General features: G+C 53.4%; 1 protein-coding gene across 23 annotated transcripts in view; it reads left to right on the top strand.

The window, feature by feature from the left end:
• The first annotated feature begins 5,831 nt into the window (after positions 1-5,831).
• The window catches only part of NRXN2 (neurexin 2), a 354,461-nt gene continuing 348,119 nt past the window's right edge, over positions 5,832-12,173 (top strand). For 15 of the 23 annotated variants that reach the window (XM_075939208.1, XM_075939201.1, XM_075939203.1 and 12 more), the window contains exon 1: positions 5,833-5,983. The gene's annotated coding sequence lies outside the window, so the exon portion shown is untranslated. Of the gene's footprint in view, positions 5,984-12,173 lie in introns of all 23 variants that reach the window. The other 8 variants (XM_075939216.1, XM_075939213.1, XM_075939215.1 and 5 more) reach the window with 2 other exon arrangements.

Here is a 12,173-nt window from a genome sequence, read left to right as displayed (position 1 = left end):
GCTGCATCTGGCGTGGCATATAGCATTGTGTAACATGCTGCACAGCAGTTTAAGATAAGAAATGTCTTGCAGCCAACTGCAGAGCAGAGATCATTCAGAGAGTCAGACTGGCATCAGTGGCCCTGGCACCGCCCAGGACTCAAGGGTTCAAACAGCTGCCTGTGGCCCAGGCACAGTAACCTCGCGTGGGTTGGCACTGGGGTCAGCACGGGCTGCGATGGGAGATTGCCGCCGATGGGCCCCTGCCCTGCTCCCTGCCACACTACTTGCTTGCGCAGCAGAGAGTGGCTTGCTGTTGCAGGACGTCTGGGTCCCCCTCCTAACAGCAGGGGGGACTCTGCAGGGCCCCGCAGATCTCAGTTGGGGGAGGTTAATGGGATGTGATTAATGTCCCTACTACAGCTGATGGACAAGTGCAGGAGGGCGGGCGAGGTGGCAGTGCAGGTTGGCCGATAGGACATGTTTCCAGGAGGAACAGATCCACTTAGCAGCAAAGCCATTGGAGTCACCCTCTGCATGAGCCACAGGAGGGGGGAGAGATCTGGGAAGGGATAAAAATCACTTTACACCCATAAGTGAGACACCCCGGGGATTGCAAGCTGCAGGTGATGCTCCTGGCTACTCTCAGCTTTGGCCTCTTCCAGCAGGGGGCGCTGTGGGAAGTAGGGCAGGAACACTATTGAGGACCTACTGTGCCCTCCCCCCCAGGGGTGGCTGTCTGAGTCTGGTAGCAGCAGTGCCCTGGGACAGTACATACCAGTCCAGAGGGGGAATTCTGCCCAGGGCTCACCCTTCTCTCTCCCTCCTTTTCTGTGCCTGACTTGTTCCCTCCCTCTGCCCTGGGGGAGGCTCCAAGCTGCAGCCCAGGCTCTGTTGTCGAGAACCCCCCTTCTGCATTCGCTGATTTAATTGCTTCTGCCATGCAAGGGCAGGAAAGGTCGCTCAGCCCTTTTCCCCCCTCCCCCCTGTGGCCTCCCCGAGCTGCCGTGTGTGCTCCAGGGCTGCTAAGCAACCAGTGGCTGCTCTGTGCCCAGCCTAATGGGGGCCTGGCACAGCAAGGCAGTCCCCCTCTGCCATGCTGGGGGCACTGCAGTGGGGCCCAGGAGGAGCAGCATGGGTTATGTCTATGCTGCAGTTCTTTTTCGGAAAAAGGTACGCAAATTACGGTTCGCAATTTGCATACCTTTTTCTGAAAGAGGCTTTTCCGACCTTTGGCCTGTCTACATGAGGCCAAATGTGGGAAACCCCTCCTCTCTCGGAAGAGCCTCATATTTCCTTATTCCTTATTTGGAAACTGATCCGAAAAAGTGGACGCGTTCCCTGGACGCGGCAGGAGGTATCCTGGAAAAACTGTCGTGTAGACCTTGCCATGGTGCCCTGGCTTCCCTCCTTGCTGGGGAAGATTCAGGGGGGCCCGGAGGGAGTGAGGCAGTGGCATACCAAGGGGGCTGCAACAGACCTGTGGGGAGCAGCATGGTACTTCCATCCCATTGCTGGGGGGCTGCAATGGGTGGGGTCAGGGGGGACAGCCTCCCCACGCTGAGCCCTCAGAGCAAATGGCATAGTTAGCTGGCCCTGACCACACAGCCCTTGGCACCGTGAGGGTATTAGTGGGCATGGATCAGTCTGGTGAGTAACTGGCTCTCTGGGTGCTTGTCTGATGCCCTGCAGCTGTGGGGGTACCGGGGGAGGGGGAGGAGGGAAAGACAAGCCCCCAGCACCTTGGATGCTGTCCATGAGCGGCACAGTATTTGCATGTTACTGATCAGAGTTTGGTCTGTGTGTGATTTTTTCCCTGTCACTCCTGCCTGCATCCTCCCACTATCCAGCCCTGGGCTCCTTTTCTCCCCCCCCCCCCCCCCCCCCGCTCTACTGGTGCCCCTCAGTCCTGACCTGCAGTCCCCTGCTATCCAGCCCCGGGCTCCTACTTAGCTGACAGTCTGTTGTTGCATCTGGTGTGTGATGGTTTTGCAAAGCAACTGGCTGGGGGCAAGGGTGGGGGGACTTGGCTTGGGGCTACCCACACTCTGCTCCTGCTGGCCAATTCATTGGATTCCAAGGTGAAGGGTTCCCTCAGATGTTGACTCTGTGTCTCCACTAGGAGCTCTGAGACAAATGACCCCCATCCAGCCTTCCCAGCCATCAGCAGTTGGGGACTCCTCACCCCTAGGCTGTGTGTGTGTGTGGGGAAGGGTGGCCCCATTCCCAGCCCTTCAGGGCTCTGTGAGGGTAATGAATATGTCAGGTCCCAGGCTGGCACCCCTATTGGTCGGGCTAGGCAGGGGGTGAAGAGACCCCAGGAGAGGTACTTGTGGGCAGTGGAAGGAATGGTGTCCTGGAGAGGGGGGAGTGATGGTCAGTGTGGAAGGAGATTGGGAGAGGTAAGGGGAAGGGGAGGCTCTCTGGGGATACCAGAGCTGGGAGGGGGCTGTATGTGAGGCAGGGAGGCTGGGCCTGTGTGGCCTGCTGACCAGGCATTGTCACCCTGCCCCCATGTTGAACACATTGCAATAGATGAGAGAAATAAAGCCTGGGAGCCAATAGAGCAATGGGGCTGGACTGGAGCCAGCTCTGGCTCACATCTTGTTCCCTGCACCCTGAACCAGCCAGACCCTCCTGCCCTGGGGCTGGATCAGAACCGGCCCTCCTGGAGAGGAAGGGCCCTGTCTGGGTTGGGGGGGAGGGGGTGACTGCTTGTGGTCTCCAGTTTGTGGTTATCTGTAGGTGGGGGATGGGCTGGTCTCTCTCTGGCCTTCCCAGCTTACACTAGGGGGTTCTCTTAAAGGCCTGCAATCAGCACTCACCCCTGCCCTCTACTGCCCCTCAGTCCTGGCTTGCAGGTCCTGGGGCAGCTCCCAGGTATTCCAGCCCTGGCCTCACCCAGCAGGGGGCGCTGTGGGGAGCAGGACAGGCAGGGAAGCAGCCAGTGTAGCAGGGGAGGCAGGGCAGGGAGTGTTGGAAGGCTCCGGAGGCAGCTGTCAGTCCTGGGGGTCCGGCTGTGTATTCGTTGCCTGGAGGGGTTGCAGAGGAGTTCCCAGCTGGAATCCATCTTGGCAGTGGCTGCTCCTTTAATTTGAAGTGAAGCTTAAAAGAAATTGCAAATAGAAGCATGAGTGGGGGTGAGTCTCTTGGGGCCAGGGGTATCCCCTTCTCTTCCCCCCCACCCCATCAGCTTCAAACCAGAGAGCCTGGGCCTGGAACCCTGAGCTAGGAGCCAGCTGCAGCTGTTCCTGCTGTAACAGGCATTTGATCCACAGCCAGCGGGAGCTGGGGGTTGACCCATTGCCTCCCACTTCTAGGTCTGGCAGTTCCCTGGTTCAGTCCCAGTGCTGGGGCCAAGAGGCATGTGGGTCTGGGTTGGGAGACCTACATGAAGGTGTGTGGGGGGCTCAGTGAGGGAAGCTTTCCCTTTGCAGTTAGTGCTGCAGTGCTAGGGGGTGCTGTGCTGCAGGGAGCTGGGGAGCCAGTAGAGGATGCTTTTCCCTCCCAGTCAGTACTGGCACCTCTGTTGTGCTAAGGAGCTTGGGGGCTCACATGAGAGGTTAAAGCCAACTGCTATTGTTACCACTAGATTGCCAGACCTCCCAGTCTTGGGACAGAACTCAGGAGTCCTGATTTCCAGACCCCCCCCTCAAAAACACCCAAACTTCTCTACCCTTGTGAAGCTGGAAACCTAGGAGTCCTGGCTCCCAGTCCTGCTCTAGACACAAGACCCCGCTCACCTTTCCTGCTACAGACATTCAGGGAGCTAGGGAGAGCTGGGAGTCCGGACTCCTGGGTTCTGTCTTTGGCTCTGAGTGGAGTGGGGTCTCGGTTAGAGAAGGGGGGTGGGAGTCAGGACTCCTGGGTTCTGTCTCAGAGGGAGGGTGCCTAAGGGGGGGCATGAAGTTCTGCGTGTGTGGGAGGGCAGAGCTTTATCTGACTGTACAGATTATTTGGGGGTTTCCACTGTGGCCCCTGAATGAGCTGCAACCCTACCCCCCAGACTCCCCATTTTGCCTGCAAAAGGTGAGTGATGGTGTTGGCTGTTGGCCAAGTTCCCGGCCATTAGTAGCACATTAGTGCTGCCTGCTGCTGTAATGCAAATGGCAAGCAGGAGGATGAGGAGAGCAGTGTGCTCAAAGCACGTGCAATCTGTGGGCTGCAGGAGCAGAAGCTGAGGGGTGGGAGAATGGAATTAGGGGCGCTGTGCTGCGGGGCGTTGGGGGTGCTCAGTAGGGAGCGCTGTGCTGTGTGGAGTGTGGGGCTCAATAGGGGGCGCTGTGTTGTGGGGAGTGTGGGGGAGGTCTCAGTAGGGGGTGCTGTGCTGCGGGGCATGGAGGTGCTCAGTAGGGGGCGCTGTGCTGTGTGGAATGTAAGGCTCAATAGAGGGCACTGTGTTGTGGGAAGTGGGGGGGCTCAGTAGGGGACACTATGCTGCAGGGAGTGTGTGGGGAGGTCTCAGTAGGGGGCGCTGTGCTGTGGGGAGCAGGGGGTCTCAGTAGGGGCGCTGTGCTGTGGGGAGTGGGTGGGGCTGAGTTGCAGGCCCTGTCTCAGTATAAGTCTGGAGCCCTCAACCTGAGTTTGGGGCAAGGGCAGCACCTGCCATGACAGGGTAGTCCCTGATCTGGGGGAGGGAGGTGCTGTGCAGCATCCAGTGTGATGGAGAAGTCCCAGATCTTGTTTGGGGGTCTCTGTGCAGCTCCGGTGTGATGGGGAGACACCCTGATGTTGATGTGAGGCTCTGTGCAGCAACCAGCATGTCCAGCTCTCTCAGTCTTGGCGGGTGCTTTTAGCTGCTGCCATCAAACACTCTTTGGCTACGCCTAGACTTCAGGCTTCTTTCGGAAGAAGTTTTTCCGAAAAAACTTCTTCTGAAAGAGAGTGTCCACACTACCAAAGTGCATCGAAAAAGCAATCTGTTTTTTCAAAAGAGAGCGTCCACACTGACTGGATGCTATCTTGCATTTAAACTGTGATTACTATGGACGGAGTGGCCACCAGGGCACCTGTGCTTTTTCCTCTTCCCTCTTCTTTCGAAAGCACTCCCTCTTCCCCGTTCACACATGCCTTTTGCCGAAAGAGCTCTTTCGGAAAAAGGCTGCTTCTTCGTAGAAAGAGGATTACCAATGTCGGGAAAAAAACCTCCTCTGTTTTTTTTCCATTTTTTTTGAAAGAACATGATTGCAGTGTGGACGTAATAGAAGTTTTTCGGAAAAATGGCCGTTTTCCCCAAAAAACCCTCTGTAGTGTAGAAATACCCTTAAGCGGTTACTCTTTCTCCAGCCCTATGTACAGGGTGCTGCATCGATATACAGGAAGTAGGGACTGTTTGGACCAATCTAGTCTCCCACAGAACCCAGGGATCCTGAGTCCCAGCACCTTCTTCTGTAGCCCTGTGACCCCACTCCCCTTCCCACCTGCCAGGCATGCAGGAGGTCTAGGTCCCTGTCCCCTAGAGTTTTCATTTTATCATGTGTGTGTCGGGGGGAGTTGTTCAAGAGGTGGCTTAATACAGCATTGCAATATCAGGGTCTCAGCTCACAGCCTTATGCTCCACCCGCTAGGCCAGGCTGCCCTGGTATTGCAACACTGGGGTCTCAACTCCCAGACCCATACTTCACCCACTAGGCCAGGCTGCCTGGCTGTCCATGGCTTAGTTCCTATCCTGGTGCATGGTGGCAGTGGGAGAAATCAGGCTCTCTGGGGTGTTCTGGAGCTGTGTTTGCTCTTTGCATGCCCCCCCAGTATTAAATTGCCCCCCCACACCCCTGCTGGGGAGGGAGGGGCAGCGAGGCGGCGCTGGAGCTGTGGTGCTGATGCTGCCACTCATATTTGCAGGCGGATTGCGGGAGCAGCATCCAGCAGCATCTCTTGTTGCAAGGGAGCCAGGCAGGGAGGGGGAGCAGAGAGAAGAGGAGGAGGAGGAGGGTCCACCACCTTTCTATTGTCTCCTGCCTTCCTCTGCAGCAGCTGGACGTAGAAGGCCCCCCCCCCGGAGCAGGTACAGGGATGCTGCGCCCATTGCTGCCCTTGGGGGTGGGGGGCGATGGGAGGTGGTGGGGGTGGGGTACCGCTGCATCCATTTGCACTAGCTTCCCCCCCCATCCTTTGCAGCCGTGGCAACCGTGGGGGTTTCCATAGCGTTGCAAAGCAGCAAGGTGGTGGGGATGAGTTGTGGGGGCCATCACTGCAAGGGTGGCAGGGATGGGGTGTGGGGAGCTCCAGCCAAGCCGTGCACATTGCCAGGGGGCGGGGGCATCCCCTTTTCACCCCAACATCTATTGTAAGAAGCTGGGGGGGGGGAGCTGGGGGTTGCATCACTGCTGACATGGACCTGGCAGAGGTGGCATTGGGGTGTGTGCATGGGGGGCAGCATGGGAGTCATTGCTGCATTGGGGTGGGGGGTATCTGGGGGTGTAACAAGGCGAGCTGAGGACATTTTAGCTTTTGCTGCGCTCTCCACTGGGGGTGGGGACCCGGTGAAATATTTTTTCCCTGGGGCTGTCTTTATATATTTATTTTACATGGTGTGACTGTGTGTGTGTGTGTGTGTGTGTGTGTGTGCGCGCGCGCGCGTGTGAACCTTATCTGTAAGGTTGAGGTTATCTCTCTGAAGCAAGTAACTGGCATTTGGAGTTGATATCTTTGCATTGGGAGGAACGAGGCAGATAGATCATCTGAAATGCTGAGTTAAAAAAATAGATTGCCCAGACAGAGGCAGGGAATGAAGCAGAGTGAATATTAGCCGTATGCTGGTATTATTCGCTAAATCCAGCATGGTTTAAAGAGCAGCACTGCTGCTGTGATTAGACTAGGATTAACATATTTGTAAATAGCGATCTTCTATTTCCAGATGGGGCTGGCTGAAGACTGGTGGTTGTTCTTAAGGCTTCATGTTATTATTTAATATTAATGGGATTATTTCATTAGGATTGGGGCTTCCTAAGGAATTGGGCATCTTGCGTGTGCTTTGTAGCGTTCTTTCTCTCACACACAGCCCCCCAAACGATAACAAAGCTTATGAATTTACCCAGTGTGGGGTGGGGGTTGGAGGGGGAGACGAAGGCGCAAGCTGACAAAATGTGGCTGGCATTGGCTCAAAGCTCTGAATCCCTCTGTCCGGACTTTGCTTTAGCATCTGTATCTCAAAATATTTTGATGTGGGATGGGAAGCATTGCTCTTAGCAACGGGGGAAGGGGGGAGGGGGCTGTGTTGTGTCCTTTAAGGGGAGTTTGTCTGGGGAAAGGGAGAAGATGAATTAGATTGGAAATGAGCGGAGGGTTTGAATGTAGGCTCCAACCCAGCAGAAATGAAAGGCATCCTTGGAAACAAGTGGTGTTGTCTATTATGTGGAGCCCTGTATAAAATAGAATTTTAAGGATTCCCTCCCCCCCAACCCCCCATGCCATACTCTATGGAAACAGAAGTCAATTGCCGAGGTCCTGGTTGTGTTTTGTGGTAGAGGCTGTTAGTTAGTGCAGGCTGGCTGTTAGATTATCTCCCCTGGCATGTTGCAAACATTTATATGGTTAATTCTGTGCATTAGATTACTTCCAGCACCTTATCACTTTTGCAACCCTCTGTCAGACACTATCGCAGCATCAGGGGTAACGTACCGCTGCCTTCGGAAGGGGGAGGAATTTTTCCTAGATAAATCAAACAATAGCATCTCAGTTTCCACGATTTTGTATGTGGCTGGTGCCCAAGGGCCTTTCTCCCACCACATTAAATTAATGTCTGATTTCTACCCTGGAAATGAGCCCCCACCTGACAAGAGCACCCTTTTTTTTCGGAAGGAGGGGGGGGAGAAGGGATGTCTACTCAGTTTGACTACTCTAATGAATTTTATTAGGAAACCAAAGGCAAATCTCCCTGCACGAATGGCCCAGTTCTGTTGTGTCTGCTTAAGACAAAACTGGACCGTCAGGGTGAGAGGGAATGATGAATGTGGTTCAGAGGGAAATGTGTCTATGTCTATCCATCTCATGTAGCTACATATTTATATCCCACACTTATTATGTCTCAGGTGTTCGGCTTTGATTTACAGACACCTGCCGTGGTCTTTCGCCCCAGGGAACGGACTCCAGACTTGGACGCAAATATGCAGCCAGTCTATTTTACAGCTGCCTTTTAATCCTGGCTTCAGCCACATGCCCAACACTTGCTCTCGGGGGTAGAGGGGAATCCAAGCAGATTTTTAGCGTGTTCCTTTGCCCACATCTGAGGAGCTCTCTCTGTCTGGATGCAGAAGCCAGGTGTTGCAGTGGGGCTGTATGTCAGTAGGCTTGTCCAACCCCCCACAGTCCCCAGGCCCTCTCTCCAGCACGTCCACTCGCTTGGGGCTGGCTCTGTTCTGTCAGATAATTTTGGAGACATATGAAATCGAGTTGGGTGGATCCAGACCCAGGGCCTTGCGCCTTCGTGCCCCACTGTGATTGGACTGAGGCTCAGCAGCTATACATAGGACCAAGGGATAGAACCTCCCCACACGCTGTCCCACCAGGGATTTTACATCCCAAATACAACCTTGCCTAATGGTTAGTACCCTGCTGTGGACCTCAGGATGCTCAGTTCTAGTCCCAGCTCTACCTCTGCCCTGCTGGGTCATCTGGGGAAGTCATGGCCCTTCCTGTGCCTCAGTTTCCCTATCTATAGAAGGGAGATGATGACTTAGGCCCACTTTGGAGAGCACATGGGTACAAAGAGCAGGCAATGCTCTCGGACTTGTGCCTATGGAGCCAAAGACTGGGTGGGCCAAGCTGCAGTGGTTCCAATGGAGCATGTCAGCACTGTCTTGAAACTGGATGCAGCCAGCAGGGAGCCCTGATAGAATGTGCTGATGCTTAAATTGACCCCATGTGATGGGGACTCCAACACAGATTTCTCAGGGCCAGTGGGAGATTTCCAGCATGGATTCATAGACTGAAATGCCTAGGGTTGCCAGATGGTTTCAGCAAAAATACCAGACGCACTTGACATTACGTCACAATCTACATTACATATTATTTAGAAAATACCAGACATTTATATTTTCTCAATTTGTTTCCCGAACAGAAAGCTCAAATACTGGACTGTCTGGTTAAAACTGGACACCTGGCAACCCTAGAAAGGCCAGAAGGGCTCTTCTCATCTGCCCTACTGTGCAACAGGCCAGAGAGCCAGACCCCTGCATAAACACAAGCCTTTGTGTCTGTCTAAATCGCTGGTTCCCAGCTTTCCCTTTTTACTGTACCCTGTTCAGGATTTAACTTGTGTGCCCCAAGTTTCACCTCACTTATAAAATCTGCCTTACACAATCAGACATAAAAATACAAATGTCTCACAGCAGAAGGTTACTTAGAAATTAATTAATTCTCATTTTGTCTGTTGTACTGACTTCGCTAGTGCTTTTCTGCAGCCTGTTGTGAAACTAGGCAAACAGCTAGATGAGTTGTATACCCCCTGCCAGGCCTCTGCGTACCTCTAGGGGTACATGCACCCCTGATTGAGAATCGCTGGTCTAATGCATCTTTCAAGCAGGTGGCCATTGGCCCTGGAGATGAGAACCTACTTTGGTCCTCAGGGGTTTGTTCCAGCAGTTAATCACCCTCCCTGTTAAAAACCAAAGCCTTGTTTTTAATTAGAACATGTCTGGCTTTCAGCTTCCAGCCATTTGTGTGCTGCCTTCCTTGGTGTTAGCACCTTTACTTCAGCACAGCCTAAGCCCATTCCTGACTGGCCTAAACAAAATCGAAATCTGCCTGGACTTCCAGGTGCAAACTGGTGTTTGAGATTGGGCACAGAGGCAGTGCATGTGAGATAGAGAAGAAAACCTGCCGAAAGGTTGATTTCCTCTTCCTGCCTCTTGCAATGAATAGTTGAGAAGGGTTCTCCTTGGAATATTTCACTTGAGGAGTTTTATCTCTTCAGATAAAACAGCCCCACAAAAGCCCTGGAGAGCATTCGCCTTCTGTTGCTTTTCCTTATCGTCTCGCTACAACGTTCCACCCAGGAGTTCAACTTTCTTTAATTCTCTCCAAATTCTGGCGTGCGTGCCTGCATGTTTATAAACCTGCACGCTTGCCTATTGCTTTTCCCCCTTTTAAATTTCCTTCTGCCGCCCCTTTCCTCCAATTACAAAACAAAAGCCAGGGCTGTGACTAATTGATACATTTGAATGTTGCTGTAGAGAGGGAGAATAGGCCCCCCCTTCTCCTGTGTCTTGTGCAATCTCTCTCTTTGTATTTAAGGGGTTTGTAATTTCTTTTTAATTTTTCTTTCTTTAAAGTGGTGCCCCAGATAAATGTGATGGATAATTTCTTTCCCTGCAGCCAAGAGGAGGAGGAAAAAAAATAAATCCCACAGACCCTTTCTAGCCTTAATTCAATGGCTTCCCCCAGACCATGTGATATGACTTGCAGTAGTTTGTGCAAACATGGATTTGCACCTGATTTTGCAAACTGGCTTAAAAAGTGATCCTTTATTTTGTAAAAAAACAAACTCAAAACAAAACAAAAAAACCCCTCTCTGACACCTGGCAGTTGTACTGGAGCCTTGTAATCCCGTGTGATTGCTTTCCTGTGTGCTAGGATTACTGCCAAACCTGTTATTAATATGAGGGTGGCATGCAGAAGCTTTTTACCAAGATTGGGGCCCTGTCATGCCAGGCGTTGCACAGACCCCTGGTGAGAGACTTTCCTTGCCCCCAGGAGCTCACCGTCTGTTTAAACAAAGAACAGGCAGGGAAACAGAGATGGATTTACCCAGAAATAGGACCCAGGAGTCCTTGCTCCCAGCCTGCCTGGTTCTAACACATCAGATACCAATCTCCTCCCAGAGCTAGGGCTTGAACTGCGTCTTTGGAGTTCCCCCCAGACCCCTGACTCAGGGGGTTTTGGAGAACTGGGGCGGGAGTTAACTTCATGACTGCTAGTGGGTCAGCTGGCTGATGCACTAGCCAGTCCCTGACTCTGGGCTCATCCCCTGCAAAGGAGTGGGACCCACCACCTTTGGTTCCTCAGGCTCTTGGCAGAGTCACTTAGAGCCATGAACCCACTGTTGGCCATGTGCATGGCACTGGCAGGGTGTGGGGCCTGCTGTGGGAAGGGCTGGGCAAATCATCCGAAAGTCCATCCTTTGGCTGTGCCAAGGGGAGTGGGGCTTGGACTGTCTTGTGCCCTGGGAGCACCAGACAGCATGGGGGAGTGTGGCAAGGCAGGCTGGTAGATTGATGGGTAATTAGGAGGGAGCTGCATTGGAAGTGCATGTGGAACAGGCATTGCTGCATGCTCAGCTCTGGCACCGCGGGGCTGGGCCGCAGGAGTTGACAGGTGGGCAGAACCTGGCCTGCTACCTACTGAGGGAAGGGAGAATTGGGAACTGGAAGGGAATGAGGGAGATTTTGTTGCTGGTTTTATCTGGCATTGGTGGAGCGATGCAGTGTGGAGGAAGGGCAGTGCAGGGAGTGGGGTTATGGCTCTGTGTGGCAGTTGACACTGGAAAGGCACTGCAAGGGGTATCATGGTGCTAGAATGGCAACTGGCACTAGAAGGGCACTGCATGAAACACCCTATTTCACTAATGGGGAGGTCCATGGGGCTTTGGAACTGCCCCGTGAGGAAGGGTATAATCTTCCTGGGATCTCTACTCTGAGTGGAATGTCACTGCCGTGAAGATGCTACATCTGGAGGGGAGGTGCCCAGAGCGCTGGAAAGGCATTGCAGTGTGTTTCTAATGTAATCCCCCATTAGTGCAGTGGGCACTGGAATGAGGCTGCAGTGTGTGTGGGATTACAATCCCTCTGGAGCATGGGAATTTTGAGTCACCTGAAGAGAGAGGCTTGTCCTGTGGTTGTATGCAGGGGGGAAGGGCACAGACTGAATGTGGGGGGATGGGACAGGGCAGTGTGGCAAGCAAAGCAGAGGGGGACTAGCAGAGATCCCAGGAGCGAGTGAATACTCTGTCTGCCAGGGCTCCTGTGGAGAAGCCAACATGGCTCCCTCGGACTCACCTTGTCCAGTGAATGGGGTGCAAATGCAGCTGCTCCTGCCCAGAGCTGGATTAAAAGCTGCTAGTTAGCATGGGTTTAAATCCCACCTTTGATCCTAGTGGGGTGTGTCCTTGTAGCGGTGACCCAAGCGGGTCAGAGGTCAGAGTTTACTTGAAAGAATTCCCCCAAAAGTAACTTTTTAAGTCCTCTCATCTGACCCCT

The sequence above is a fragment of the Pelodiscus sinensis genome, chromosome 11 (genome assembly GCF_049634645.1).
Source record: "Pelodiscus sinensis isolate JC-2024 chromosome 11, ASM4963464v1, whole genome shotgun sequence".
In the NCBI taxonomy this organism is placed as follows: domain Eukaryota; kingdom Metazoa; phylum Chordata; order Testudines; family Trionychidae; genus Pelodiscus; species Pelodiscus sinensis.
The sequence above is the reverse complement of the archived record's forward strand: the minus strand, read 5'-3'. Positions and strand labels throughout refer to the sequence as shown.